Consider the following 15,579-nt stretch of genomic DNA (forward strand, 5'->3'; position numbering starts at 1 on the left):
CTACCATATTTACTATTCTTTCTACACATCGGGATGGTTTGTCCCTGTAACCTCAGTAAGGATTCTTTAAAATACAGCCAACTCATGTTATGTTTAGAAATGAAGCTGAACCATAAAACTGAGGTCTTGATCTGTTTTTTTTTAAATTCACAGGTTCTGGGCATGTGCAGATCTTGGGCTTTGGTTTGGCCTGTAATAGAGGTCACTAGCTGTAAGCTGAGTTCTTGATGTAGGCTGAGATTCTGAATTGCCTGCTCAGTGCTGGGGTGTTGGGATACAGAGACTGAGTCTGAGTCCTTTCTATGCTATATAGGTTGTTATACTGTGTTTATCATACTGCACAATATCTGAGTGCCTTCCAGTACTGCATTAAGCCACTTGGCTAACATCTGTCATGGGGCAGGGGGAGGACCACAAGCAGTGGAGTGTCTTGTTTTGGTAGGTTTTATATTTATACCTGTTCCTTTGTATTTATGCTAGAGAAGGCAAGGTCAAAGAAATGCACCTTGTACTTGGAATAGAATTTGGTGAGTTTTGTGGTGGTCCTTAGTTCCTGGGGGAGTTCATCCCACAGTCTCAAAAAGCTGTGTCTTGCACAGATGAGCTTTACCTTTAGTTTTGAGAGTGCCATTGTGCCAAAGAAGCAAAGTTGCGTAAATAGTTTTGTCAGGTTTCAGAGTAACAGCCATGTTAGTCTGTATTCGCAAAAAGAAAAGGATGCATCCGATGAAGTGAGCTGTAGTTCACGAAAGCTTATGCTCATATAAATTGGTTAGTCTCTAAGGTGCCACAAGTACACCTTTTCTTTTTGCAAATAGTTTTGTATGATCCTTAAAATATCCTGGGCCCAGGCCCTTGAAAATAAGGACTGAAACCTTGAACTTGATTCAAAATTCTATGGGAAGCCAGTGTAGAGAACAGAGAACAGGTAGCCTGTGTTTCTTAAGAGACATATGCAGTAGTCTTCTAGTACCATTAGAAGTACTAATGCAGTAGTATTCTGTACCATTCCCTACCTAGGCTGTTTATTGTTCTGAAGAACCTGCAAAGAGTTTTCCAAGACCAGTGAGATTCATATTTCTAGCTATTTTTTTCTTTAGATTCTAACAGACTCCAGGGTCTGGACATGTAATCAAATAGAGATGAATCCTCAGAGAAAAGTAGACGGATGTGTATTTAACTCAGTAGGCAGTAGAAGGAAAGTGAAAAAATAGGATGACATTGGTTGAAAAGCTTTTTGGTAAGGTTGGATTTCTGTACCAACCCCTCTTTTTTGTCTGTTACCTGGGTGAAGGAATACTGCACCTTGGGATTTTTCCACCTCATTTGTGAAAAATCATTTAGAATAATTTGAGTAATCTCAAAGACTTTGATAAACTCCTAGGTTTAGTTAAGGGCCAATATTTATCCATAAGATTTTATGTAAGATATAATCTGAAGGGTATTTCACATCTATATGTGGTAGTTTTCCTTCTATGTTTTTGTTATATGTCTAAATCTGTACACATCTCCACTTCTGATTCATAATCTTCAGATTATGTATATTCTTAGTTTCCTTCTTTAATGTTAGAACTCAAAGTGAACTTGACAGTTCAATTTTCTCTCTCCCTGTGTCCATGGCTTATAATTAAAAGAATAGCAAATTGAGAAACAAGGGAATCAGCCTAACATGACTACCTACACTCTGTACACAGTCCTATAACAAAATTGTGGGATCTGTGTGACAACTCTTAGCCCTGAGCAATTTATACAAACAAGCCAGGGTTTATTTTGGAGGCAGCATAAATGATTTTTCATCTACATGTAAACCACGAAATTCCCTAGTTACATTTGGGATATTGAGGTTCACAGGAGCCAGCAGTGACAGCCTTTGCTAAGCTTAGGGCAGTGACAGCCAGTGTTGTTCTGCAGGCCAAATGCAGCCACTGGAATGCAAAAATATAGCTCTTGACCCATTTTCTGAGCTGCCTCCCAGATTGGCTTGGTGCATCAACATGGTCTAAGGGTCTGATCTAGCTCACATTAGTGTCAATGAAAAGACCAACATTGACTTCAAAAACAGTTCGATCAAGTGTCAAGAGCATGTCTGATGTGGTCTATTCTGGGTCACAGCTGTTGAATGAGATGGATGAGAGTATGGCTTGCATTACAAGGACTATCACCCCAACATATTCTTTCATTGTTATGATTATGTACCATCTATTTAAACTTAAAAATAACAGTGGAAATAGAGAGGAGGCCAAGTTTTTTAAATGGTGCCCTGATTTTTAGAGGTGCTGGTTGCAAGTAGATTCAATTGAGGTTGATGGCAATGATGAATGTCCAGCACCTGTGAAAAACCAGGCCACAGGAGCATAAAGGTGGGCTCCTCAATACAAATTTTGATGCTGTCTGATGGGCCTCAGCATTCTTGAAAAATCAGGTGCCAAAATAGGGATTTGGGCTCCTTTTTTTGAAAAGTTTGTTTTATGAACAAGTACATATGATATTTATGAATCTTATATAGTATATATTATAATGAATTATAATAACAGCCAGTTGTATTTTATGTTAATGTAAATGTAAATGTTTGGGTGTTTACTAGGACTGTCAAGCAATTAAAAAATTAATTGTGATTAGTTGCACGATTAAAAAATTCATCGTGATTAACTGAGGTGTTAATAATAGAATACCATTTATTTTAATATTCTTAGATGTTTTCTAATTTTCAAATATAATGATTTCAGTTACAACACAGAATAGAAAGTGTACGGTGCATGCTTTTTAGTTATTTTTATTACAAATATTTGCATTGTAAAAAACAAAAGAAATGGTATTTTTCAATTCACCTAATACAAGTACTGTCGTGAAATCTCTTTATCATGAAAATTGAACTTACAAATGTAGAATTATGTACAAAAAAACCTGCATTCAAAAATAAACAATGTAGAACTTTAGACCCTACAAGTCCACTCAGTGCTACTTCTTGTTCAGCCAATCCCTCAGACAAACAAGTTTGTTTACATTTGCAGGAGATAATGATTCCCGCTTCTTGTTTACAATGTCACCTGAAAATGAGAACAGGTGTTCGCATGGTTCTGTTGCACTAAAGATTCATATGTCCCTTCATGCCTCAACCACCATTCCAGAGGACATGTGTTCATGCTGATGACAGGGTCTGCTCAATAATGATCCAAAGCGGTTCAGACCGACATGTTCATTTTCATCATCTGAGTCTGGAGTCACCAGCAGAAGGTTGATTTTCTTTTTTGGTGGTTCAGGTTCTGTAATTTATACATCAGAGTGTTTCTCTTGTAAGACTGCTGAAAGCATGCTCCACACCTCATCCCTCTCAACTTCTGGAAGGCACTTCACATTCATTCTGTGTATGAGCTCTTCAAACGAGGCAGAGTCTCATACACAAAAATAAACTGTCTGTGATGGCGGCAATAGATGTCTCCAAGATAAAGGGTAGCACTGATAATCTGTGTTAACCTTTTGTCTGCCCTCTTCATGCTGGTTGTGTTGATGAAATCTACAAAGCAGCCTGAATTGAAAGTCAGCTTGATAATTTGTATTTTGCTTTCTTACCTATCATTATAGTTCACATTATCTTCTAAAACATTTTTCATTGCTTCTGAAACAAGTGAAGACAGCAATCTCTCCCCTTGGGAACTGATAGAGCTGCCACACACAGCCAATCTACCCACAAAATGCTGTACCCATTCAGGAGTTTTGAGGAAGAACTAAATGGATTTGATCAATTTTAAGTTTATTTTCATGTTAGTTAAAATCATTAAGAACTCAAGCAATAAATGACTAAATGAAAAATATCACTAAAAGTGATGTATGAAATTAATCATGAGAATTATAATCAGAATTTTTGAGGACATTAAGTTCATTTTCAACTTTAGAAATTCTGTAATTATCCATTTTTCCCTGACTCAGTCAAAGATTGTCTATAATATCTCCTGACCCACAATGGAATAAGTGACTCTATGACAGATCTACACTGCTGTAAATTAGAACAGTGTTGGCCCAGGAAGCTTGATCCTAGACTATATTGTGTACCACTAGCTATGAAGAACAACTCAATAGTGATCCCACCGATTACATTTTATTATATATGGACAGTTCTGCTTCAAATCCAAAGGCACAGTATGGACTCCTGCTGGTGCTGAGCACTCACAATTTGCACTGGCCAAATATCAGTATAGGCCACAAGTCAAGGAACCAAAAGAAATCAATAGCGGTTGAAAGTGCTCTATGCATGATAGAGAGCTAAAAACTGTGCAGGACAGAGCCCATATAAAGCTAGGATTAACTTACATAAGGGCTGGGATCACTGGCCTTTTGTAACCAAATATCTAGAAAATCTTACACTTATCCCCACCAAAAGAAAAAAAAAGAACAGAACTGCATCAACATACCAAAATACGTTTATATATGACTGATATCGATTGAGTCATGCGTCAGATACGATAATTGGAGATACATGCCTGTGAAAAGAGGTCAACAGTTATTTCCAACTACTTTTCATGGAACAAAAAATATTCACAGTAGTGCAGATAGATTAGACGTATACTGAGGCAGACAGTTCATAAACAATCTGCTTTGTTGGCAGTATAAATAAGTGTACAACAATTTTTAACAAAAAGCTAGGCTGCAGTGGAAGATGAGCTTCTAATTTACCAGCTTTTGGAAAGAACCATGTAAAACAGAGGAGTGCCACTGACTGCTCTCTGAAATTTCCACCCTCATCCCAGCCTTAAATTTCCACCCTCTGTGCACATAATGAGTATGACTAGAGCAATTGCATTTGACAGCAAATTTTCTCTGACATTGGAAAATGTGAAAGGGGTTATATTCTCCAGCCTGACCCTAGAAATCTTTGATTTTGGGCTTTTGACCTAGAATTTTTGATATCAAGGAGTGATGCATTAGGTATGCTGATGACTATGAAAATAATGCTGTAGCTTAGTACTGCCATTAAGTAAGATACTGGTGTTAAATAGGGCTGTGATGACATTCTCCTTACTGATGTGCACCAACCCCTTGAAACAAATATCCATAGATGTTGTTGGAGCATTCACAATTGATCTACAGTTCTTCCCTTGAGTGCCAAGGTACATGTTTCTAGTGAAGTAACATTCATATGCCCCTGTGAATAGACTGGTTTCAGAGTAGCAGCCGTGTTAGTCTGTATCCGGAAAAAGAAAAGGAGGACTTGTGGCACCTTAGAGACTAACCAATTTATTTGAGCATAAGCTTTCATGAGCTACAGCTCACTTCATCGGATGCATGCTGTGGAAAATACAGTGGGGAGATTTTATATACACAGAGAACATGTGTCCCCAGTTACTGACATTTCTTGACACACTCCTTTCCCAAATGGCCAACCATCCATCTTCCTCACCTTCTTTTTGACTAATCTAAAAAAAAAAGCAGTCAGGCTCAGCCCTATTCTGTCTGTTTCAAGGTCAGACAACTGAAGCTCAGTTCTTCACTGGCCTCCTCTCCCCGCTGGTTTGGATAGCATGCTGATCCTGAATTTCCAATGTTCAGGTTCATTATGGCAGACTGGACTGTGGCAGTCCTCAGATTTCTTTTTGAACAATTCATCCAGCACTAAAATTCCTTTCACTTTAATGTTTTAAACACAAAAAGTGTGATTTGGGAAACATCCAGGCATTGAGTATGTTAACTGACAGGGCTAAATGGTTAGCCCTATCACATATCAAAAAAAAGATGATGATAATGAGGACAAGTTAATTACCCAAACTACATTTTAATTTTCTTTAATATGTTCTTACTGAAGATTGCCTCAACCCTCAGTATTCAAGAACAGGCTTTAAGAAATCTCTAACATCTAATGGTTGATTTGTTTAATGTTTTTTAATAACATTAACAGGGTTGACTCCCACTTCCGATCTGCCCAGGGTGCCTGTCTCTCTCACCCACTTACATTTTGAAACAAGAATGTTCATCCTTTCTCTTACGCTGCCCCACAGCATTTGGGAGTTATTCCCCGTAAACAGCTGCACACCTCATCAATAGACTCCTTCAAAACTATCCTTAAAACTCTCCTTTGCATAAGGCATATAAAGCAGGCCTCTGGCATCCTGAGACCACAGCTTATCATGTTGACCAATATCGTCTCACTGTGTCCTTGTACTCCTTTGCACCAATATTGTCTCATTGTGTCCTTGTGATCGGTCTGTCTGTATCCATCTGTTGTCTCTTGTCTTATATTTAGAAGCTAAGCTCTTCGGGCCAGGGTCTGTCTTTTTGTTCTGTTTGTGCAGCATCTAGCACACTGAGATCCTTGTGATCCATGACTGGGACTCTTGGGTGCTATGATAATACAAATAAAAATATACTTTTAGATAGCGTCATTCATCCTTAAGGATCCCAAAGTGGACAGATAGGGTGGCACAGGTAGGCAGCCAGACAACCTGCACACAGTACACTACACAACAGTGGAGGAAAATGTTTCTCAGAGACACCAGGATACATCCCTGCTGCTGTGAAAAATGTCACGGGATCTCTCTTTAGTATCCAGCAGATAGGACCTTAGTTTTCAGATAAGCCTCATATGGCACACTACACAACTGGGCACTTCATTTACGATCTATCTTGGAAAGATGAATGACTGAGCTGACTAGCTTGGCACTTAAACCTGTAGTCCCAAGGAGTCCAGGTATTCCAGATCCATAGCCTACTCCAGCAAGATGCTCAACATCTCTTTAGAAAATCACTGGATGACTGAAACTTGCAGCTGAAACAGAAATAGTAGTATTTTCATTTGACTCATTATTCATGCTAAACTTGATGAATTTGGGGGGGATTCACAAACATTTTCAGAAACACACTAAAGGCCAAATAAAGTCAAATTCAATGAAAAATATGATTCCACAAATAACAGTGAAACAAACTTACCATGGCTCTTCGTGAATTATGTTTTGTACTATTCAACTAGCTCTAATTAAAATCAACCACGCAACTTGTTTTTGGCAAGCAATAAAAGGTTTAACAAAATATTATGCCACATGTATACAAAGCACATTCGTAGAAACCCTAGTGAGAATAAGGAGGGCCTGGTTGAATGGGGTGAGGTTTACTGATCCATTCCACAAGACTGAAGAATAAAGAAGAGGCAAAAAGTAAATGTACCCAATTTCCATTATCCCATACACATTTAACAAACCTAGCAAATAGCACTTCACAGTCACATCATCTGCTGCTGCACTGAAAGTGGCTCAGAATGCAGCCGTGGGGAAGCATGTTTTGATCAACTCTGCTGCTTTCCCTTTCAAAGTGAACGAGATAATGCAACTGTGGAACAGGACCTTTTAATCACATCAGCAGAATCCCATTGAAAAGTAGTACAATGCAGCTGTAAGTCAGCATTTCCCTAAAACAGGTACTCCTCTCTCCTCTTCTTCCTTTGTAAATGTGAAAACAGCTCACATCCTTATATCACAACCAAGGGTCCATAAAACTGTGCCCAGACTTATCTCCAGTAGTTTGTCACTTTTGTTCACAATGAAAAGTAGGTTTAGGTGGCCAACAAAAATATATCTAACTAGCAGAAGCCAAATTAGATTAGGAAGAGCTGAAGTTTAAATTCTGCCTCACTTGCTTTCAAAGTGAATATTGTCCTTACAATTGGAGTTACAAAAAGGAAACATGGGAATGGGTACAGAATTACATGATATATGCAGGGCAGGCCTCAGAAGAAAATATTTGCCAAAAGAAGTCAAAATATACAGGTAAGGTGCTGTTCAGGGTTCAGTCCCCATTCTGTTGGCAGTAAGCAAATACAGTAGTAGTAGCTCTATTTTCTCCTTTTGTGGAACAGATTAGTTAGCCATAGCTGGTGTGGTTGTGGGGTATGTAATAATCACTGTAGTGTACAGGTTCTGGAACTCTGCTTAGGGAGGAGAAAGTAGGAAATGCAGAGACCATAGAAAGAGTCCAGAGATTATAGCTAGGCTGAACAAAATGGTGTGTGCTACTAGCAAGTGTGAGTGCTGCCAGAACATCAAAAACTTCAAGAAGAATGACAGTCCCTAATAATGTGGCTCTCCTATGTGTGCATCTACAACCAATTAGTCATAATGTGATACCTGTTCCCTACTGGGAGCAGTTCATAGAAGATGTGAGTCTGTTATAGTCTCAGCCACCGAGTTTTGCTATAAAGTTTTGTTCTTTTTCCACCTAAAAGGTCACTGGCTCAAATCCTGGACGAGCCCCTATTTACATGATGACCATAATCTTAGTCAACACCAAGCAATGAATCAGAATTGATAGCATGTGTTTCTATCTCTTAAGCTAGAGAGGCAGGCTCTGTAGTTGGTGGCTGAAGCAGACATCATATCTGCCATGGAACAGGCACAAAGGAGGCCGCTTAACACACACATGTCGTGCCTTACTAAGGAGAAACTAACTCAGAAAATATGTTGTTGTTTTTCCTTCTAGTTAACTAACTGTTTGCTATAGTCTTATTTTGGGGCATCACTGAAGTTCTCACCCATTTGTGGCTCTGCCATGGAGTAATCTATCACAAAGAGTATGGAGGGCTAGGGGTGGGTTTATGAAAGGTTCGGTGGGTGTTATATATTTTAAAATTCCTCACTGAGGCCTAGGGAAAAACAGGAAACTAGAACCTAACTGCAGGGCATACACAGCAGGGATAGGTTCCCCTTTCCTCGTTCTCATTGTCCTTAATTTGAAAGAACAGAGGTTGGGGCACCTTTTCCTTAGGGAAATGTGTTGGAGATGTTTTCTTTGGTGCTCAGAGAGGCTGAGGCTGTGTTGTAGTGCAGTTCCCTAGTGGCCATACTGGGTCAGACCAAAGGTCCATCTAGCCCGGTATCCTGGCTTCCAACAGTGGCCAGTGTCAGATGCTTCAGAGGGAATGGACACAACAGAGCAATTATTGAGTGATCCATCCCCTGTCTTCCAGTCCCAGCTTCTGGCAGTCAGAGGTTTAGAGCAGAGGGTGGCATCCCTGACCATCTTGGCTAATAACGAACTTACCTAGTTCTATTTGGAAGCCAGTTATACTTTTGGCCTTCACATTCCCTGGCAATGAATGCCACAGGTTGCGTGTGCATTGTGTGAAAAAGTAATTCTTTCTCTTTCTTTAGTACAAAAACAACAACACTGCTACCTATTATTAATTTCATTGGGTGATCCCTAGTACTTGTGTTATATGTAGGGCCCTACCAAATGCATAGTCCATTTAGGTCATATTCACAGTCATAGGATTTTAAAAATAGTCAATTCACAGTTTCAGAATTACATCTGAATTTTCAGTGATGTAACCATGGGGATCCCAATCCCAAAGGGGGTCAATGAAGATCCTTACTTCTGCACTGCTGCTGGTGGGGGATCTGCCTTCAGATTTGGGTGGCTGGAGAGCATTGGCTGCTGCCCAGGTACTCAGCCCTAAAGCCAGGGCTGCTGTCAGTAGCAGTGCAGAAATGAGGGTCACAAGGTATGGGCTGTCATCACTTTTTGAGCAGCAGAGCTGGCCTTATGGGTGGGCAACCACCCAGGGCTCCATGTTCTGGGAGGTGTTGTGGTCCCTCTTACAGCAAGCCCAAGGCCCCTTTAACTTTGAAGCCTTGGATTCAGACCTGGGGAGTGGCAGGACTTCCTCTTCCCCTGCATGGGCTGCTCCTGAGGCCAGGTCAGACCCACCTCCAGGAACCTCCCCCATCTGCAGGAAGCTCTGTGGCTGTGCTGCCTCCAGAGCCCAGACCTCTGCGCCACTCTCACTTCTGCACCTGCCTTCATAGTCATCCTGTGATCAACCATTATCTCCAGGGCTTTGTCCTCCTCTGTCACTTCCAACTGATAGATCTCCAGCTTATAGCAAAATTTCTTGGTGTTAGTTCCTAAGTGCATGACCTTGCACTTTACACTGTTAAATTTCAACTCTCCTCATATGGAAGGTGTTCCACATCCCTAATCATTTTATTGCACTTTTCTGACCTTTTTCCAATTCTAATATATCTTGTCTGAGATGGGGTGACCAGAACTGCATGCAGTATTAAGGTGTGGGTGCATCACGGATTTATATAGTGGCATTATGATTTTTCTGTCTTATTATATATCCCTCTGCTAATGATGCCTAACATTCCGTTTGCTTTTTTGACTGCCAGTGCACACTGAGGAGGTTTTTCAGAGAACTATCCACAATGACTCCAAGATCTCTTCCTTGAGTAGTAACCGCTATTTATACCCCCATTGTTTTGTATGTACAGTTAGAATTATGTTTCCCAGTGTGCATTACTTTGCATTTATCAACAGTGTATTTCATCTGCCATTTTGTTGCCCAGTCATCCAGTTTTGTGAGATCCTTCTGTAACTCTTCGCAGTCTGCTTTAGACTTAAATATCTTGGGTAATTTTGTATTGTCTGCAAACTTTGCCACCTCACTGTTTACCCCTTCATTCATTTATGAATATGTTGAACAACACTGGTTCCAAGACAGATCCTTGGGGGACGCCACTTTACCTGTCTGCACTGTGAAAACTGACCATTTATTCCTACCCTTTATTTTCTATCTTTTAATCAGTTTTTGATCCATGAGATGCCCTTTCCTCTCATCCCATGACTGCCTACTTTGCATAAGAGCCTTTGGTCAGGGACCTTGTCAAAGGCTTTCTGAAAGTCCAAGTACTCTTACATCCACTGGATCACCCTTGTCCGTATGCTTGTTGACACCCTTGAGGAATTCTAATAAATGGGCGAGGCATGATTTCTCTTTACAAAAGCCATATTGACTCTTCCCCAACATTTGTGTTCATCTATATGTCTGATAATTCTGTTCTTTACTATAGTTTCAACCAAATTGCCTAGTACTGAAGTTAGGCTGACTGGCCTGTAATTGCCAAGATTGGCTCTGGAGCCTTTTTAAAAAAATGGCATTATATTAGCTATCCCCCAGTCATCTGGTACAGAGGCTGCTTATAGTGATAAGTTACATACCTCAGGTAGTAGTTCTGCAATTTCATATTTGAGTTCCTTCAGAACTCTTGGGTGAACACCATCTAGTCCTTGTGACTTGTTGCTATTTAATTTATTAATTTGTTCCAAACCCTGCTCCATTGACACCTCCATCTGGGACACTTCCTCAGATTTGTCACCTAAAATCTTGTCTATGAGTCAGCTGTTAGCTATTAGTACAACATTGACATTATCTTGTTAAATCATCTAAGACTCAGCTCCTCACATGTATTTAGGCACCTAATTCCCATGGATTTCAATGGAAATTAGGTGCCTTAAATACCATTGTGGAGCCAGGCCTGAGTGACCACCGATCTCACTGAAGTCAATGAAGTTTCAAGTACCCATTACCTCCCAGGCTCAGGATCTTGGTTTAAAAGAGAAAACCAGGTGGGAAATTAACATTGCGCTGTACTGGTGCTCCGTACACAACCCATTCCTGATAAGCCACAATACAAGTGTCTCAGATCAGTAGCTGATGTTAAGTTTTGCCTAGGCCCAAAGGCAGAAGCTGAGTGGAGTATGAGCCTTATGTTTTCCCAGGACTTCGTCAACTTGATTTTAATCTTAACATTGAAAAAAGGTTTGGTTTACTTTGACACATAAAAATAATGGATTTTTTTCCAAACTTTTTTTTTTCAATTATGGATCTAAGCAGCTGTGACTGCACTGGGTGCTTGGAAAAGGGAATGGGTCAGCAAGGAGCCAACTGCAACGTTCTGACTCTCAGACTGGTTTCATGCCTTCATGTCTCCGTAACAGTCTAGAACAGTCTCAAGACTTTACCCACTGTGGAACTCTGCACAGCTGTAGGGATCTGGGTCAGTGGATGCCAATGCAGGATTATTATTTACATTACAGTAGTGCCCAGAGGCCTCCATTGACATTAGACTCCATTGTGGTAAGCACTGTACAAATGCATAGTGATAGTGACGGTTGCCAGGTGTCCAGTTTTCAGCCGAACACCCGGTGAAAAAGGGGCCCTCCCCAGCCAGGTGAAAATGAGCGAGTAAGTGAGGGTGGGGGAGAGCAAGCAACAGAGGGAGAGGGGATGGACTGAGCGGGGCAGGGCCTCAGAAAAGGGGTGTCAAGGTTCCTCCCCCACTCTGAACTCTAGGGTACAGATGTGGGGACCTGCATGAAAAACCTCCTAAGCTTATCTTTACCAGCTTAGGTCAAAACTTCCCCAAGGTACAAAATATTCCACCCGTTGTCCTTAGACTGGCTGCTACCACCACCAAACTAATACTGGTTACTGGGGAAGAGCTGTTTGGACGCGTCCTTCCCCCCAAAATACTTCCCAAAACCTTGCACCCCACTTCCTGGACAAGGTTTGGTAAAAAGCCTCATCAATTTGCCTAGGTGACTACAGACCCAGACCCTTGGATCTTAAGAACAATGAACAATCCTCCCGACACTTGCACCGCCCCTTTCCTGGGAAATGTTGGATAAAAAGCCTCACCAATTTGCATAGGTGACCACAGACCCAAACCCTTGGATCTGAGAACAATGAAAAAGCATTCAGTTTCTTACAAGAAGACTTTTAATAAAAATAGAAGTAAATAGAAAGGAAGAAATCCCCCCTGTAAAATCAGGATGGTAGATATCTTACAGGGTAATTAGATTCAAAAACATAGAGAATCCCTCTAGGCAAAACCTTAAGTTACAAAAAAGATACACAGACAGAAATAGTTATTCTATTCAGCACAATTCTTTTCTCGGCCATTTAAAGAAATCATAATCTAACACATACCTAGCTAGATTACTTACTAAAAGTTCTAAGACTCCATTCCTGGTCTATCCCCGACAAAGAAGACTACAGACAGACACACAGATCCTTTGTTTCTCTCCCTCCTCCCAGCTTTTGAAAGTATCTTGTCTCCTCATTGGTCATTTTGGTCAGGTGCCAGCGAGGTTACCTTTAGCTTCTTAACCCTTTACAGGTGAGAGGAGCTTTCCCCTGGCCAGGAGAGGAGCTTTCCTCTCTATTTCAAAGGGGTTTACCCTTCCCTTTATATTTATGACAAGGGGCGAGACAAGGGTGTTCGGTTTTGTTCGGTCAGAAAGTTGGCAATATATGTGAGACAGTCAAAGGGTGGGAGGGCAAACAGAAACACAGAGGTTAAGTGACTTGCCCAAGTTCACACAGCAGGTCACTGGCAGAGCTGGGAATAGAATCAGGTCTCCCAATTTCTAGTCCAGTATCCTACCCATTAGATCACACTGCCTCTAAGGATCAGGGTCTTAGGGCCTGATCCAAAGCACATTGAAATCCATGAAAAGATTCTCATTGATTTCAATGAGCTCTGGATCAGGTTCTTTGTGAGTTCCATCTTTACACATCGCATTTCACAGACGAGTAAGTTTCACTGTGTAATTAGAAAAATCCTTTATTGTGCTTGTGGAACATTGCACAGTTGGTATCAGAGATTAGAACTGGGGCCTAACAATGTACCCCATTGTTTCAATTTGTCTTTTTCCTTTAAGTTCATTTTTTAAAAAATCCTCACTTTACAGTTTGTCTGATCAAATTCAGTTATATCATATTTCTTTGGCCTACTTTGCGTGCGTTGTTGTTCTGTCACATTGTTTCATTTCAGCTGCTAGTTTCTTTTTGGCTTCATTCGTATCATTTTCATATCATTTTGTCTTTGATTTAGTCTAGTAGTTCCATTTTGACATCATTCACTTAATTCCACTAAGGCATCACTGTCACCTTTCAGAGTGAATATATCCAGTAAACACACACACACACTTTTAATAATATAATTTATGTAGTCTCTTGGTTTTACACTTTTAACATGGCAAAAACAGAATTTTCAAACATATTTAATAGTCACTTCAAGACGGACCCAATATTTCCAAATATCAGAGGGGTAGCCATGTAAATCTGTATCCGATTTACTTCAGATGCATGGATGCATCTGAAGCAGTGGGGTTTTTACCCACAAAAGCTTATGCCCAAATAAATCTGTTAGTCTTTAAGGTGCCACCGGACTCCTTGTTGTTTTTGCCAGTATTTCCAAGTTATCTGTTGTTATTCAATAGCTTTTTGAGGTGCTGAGATCTTTTCGAGCTCAGTTTGTGCAGGACAACACTCCCCGACCCTTTCCCCCCAAAAAAACCCAAAAATCCAAGTTGGCAAAGAAACAATAGAATTTAATTCCCATGTGAGAATCTAAAACACAGACTAACATGTCTATTAGTCACACTACAACAAATCTTCTGTTCACTGAAGTACAGTGAGCAAGCTTTTCAGACACCCACTATTACCTTATATAGTTCTGTAGGATTCCCAGGAAGCAGAAGGAAGTCAGTTTTCTAACCAAAATCCATTTTTCCCCTATGTTTTATGCATGATTTATTTTCATAAAGGAAAAAAAGCTGGCAAACAGGTAATTGCTACAGTATTCTTAAATTACTGGATTTTTTTTTAATAACGGAAAGAGAACAATGCAGATGTTTCCTACACACATCTCTCGAGCACATCAGATACATTAACATATCTAATAAAAATACCATGAGATTGGTCCCAGCACCTTACCACATAAGAAAAACTGCCCAATGCTCCACAATATGCCAAAACTCCAGTTAGTGACAGCAATGTTAGGTGACAGATAACTAGTAAATCAAAATAAAATACTATTTAATAGATAAGGCCCAAGAATGCAGCACTGATGAAGGTGGTGTTTGTTTTTTCCTTTAAGTGAATTTAAGGTGAAAAGGGTGACAAATTGACTGTCGCAGCAAGTGAAGTTCTCCGTTTATCTCCAGAACAGGGACAGGATGAATAGCAATGCATATTTCTCTGTGACCGCCTCCAATGTATTTCAACTCTGTCCTGGAGGGTGTCAGGGATCAGGTATGCAGTAGATTTGGTCTCCTAGCAACTCAACAAGAACAGCTATCCTGCAGCAGGCTACCTGAATGACGGCACCACCTGATTGGTCACGAAGGGCAGCTGGCTGGCTTTTAAGCTCATCAGCAGCAACAGCAGTAGCTTGCTGGTTGCTCAACATGTATCTTGGCTGTTCCTGGGGTACTGATCCTTGGCTTCACCTCAGCTCATGACTCTGGTTGACTTTCTGGCTCTAGCATTTGGCTCCTGTCTCTCTGGTACTGACCCTTGACTTGTTCTAAACCAGGGATCGGCAACCTTTGGCACGTGGCCCCCCAGGGTAAGTCCCCTGGAGGGCCAGGCTGGTTTGTTTACCTGCCACGTCCACAGGTTGGGCTGATCGCAGCTCCCACTGGCCGCGATTCGCCGCTTCAGGCCAATGTGGGCTGTGGGAAGCGGCAGCCAGCACACCTCTCGGCCCATGCCATTTCTGCAGCCCCCCTTGGCTTGGAGCGGTGAATCGCAGCCAGTGGGAGCTGCGATCAGCCGAACCTGTGGACGCAGCAGGTAAACAAACCAGCCTGGCCCTCCAGGGGGCTTACCCTAGCAGGCCTCAGGCAAAGGTTGCCGATCCTTGTTCTGGACTCTGTCCACCCTGGATGCAGCAATAACTGGTAAGCTGAACTCTTGCTTTAGCCACTAGGCAAGACTGCCTGTGGCCTGGTGTCTAGAAGTGGGATCAT

The 15,579-nt window shown here is 41.0% G+C and overlaps 1 long non-coding RNA gene across 1 annotated transcript in view; it reads right to left on the reverse strand.

The window, feature by feature from the left end:
* Window positions 1–2,831: 2,831 nt before the first annotated feature.
* The window catches only part of LOC311528770, a 30,210-nt gene continuing 17,462 nt past the window's right edge, over window positions 2,832–15,579 (reverse strand). Inside the window, exons 3-4 of the long non-coding RNA XR_014713691.1 lie at window positions 4,410–4,478; window positions 2,832–3,263 (exon numbers count right to left, since the gene is read on the reverse strand). This is a non-coding gene — a long non-coding RNA (uncharacterized lncRNA). The remainder of the gene's footprint in view (window positions 3,264–4,409; window positions 4,479–15,579) is intronic.

Source organism: Lepidochelys olivacea (assembly GCF_965140295.1).
Source record: "Lepidochelys olivacea isolate rLepOli2 genome assembly, chromosome: 1".
Classification (NCBI taxonomy): domain Eukaryota; kingdom Metazoa; phylum Chordata; order Testudines; family Cheloniidae; genus Lepidochelys; species Lepidochelys olivacea.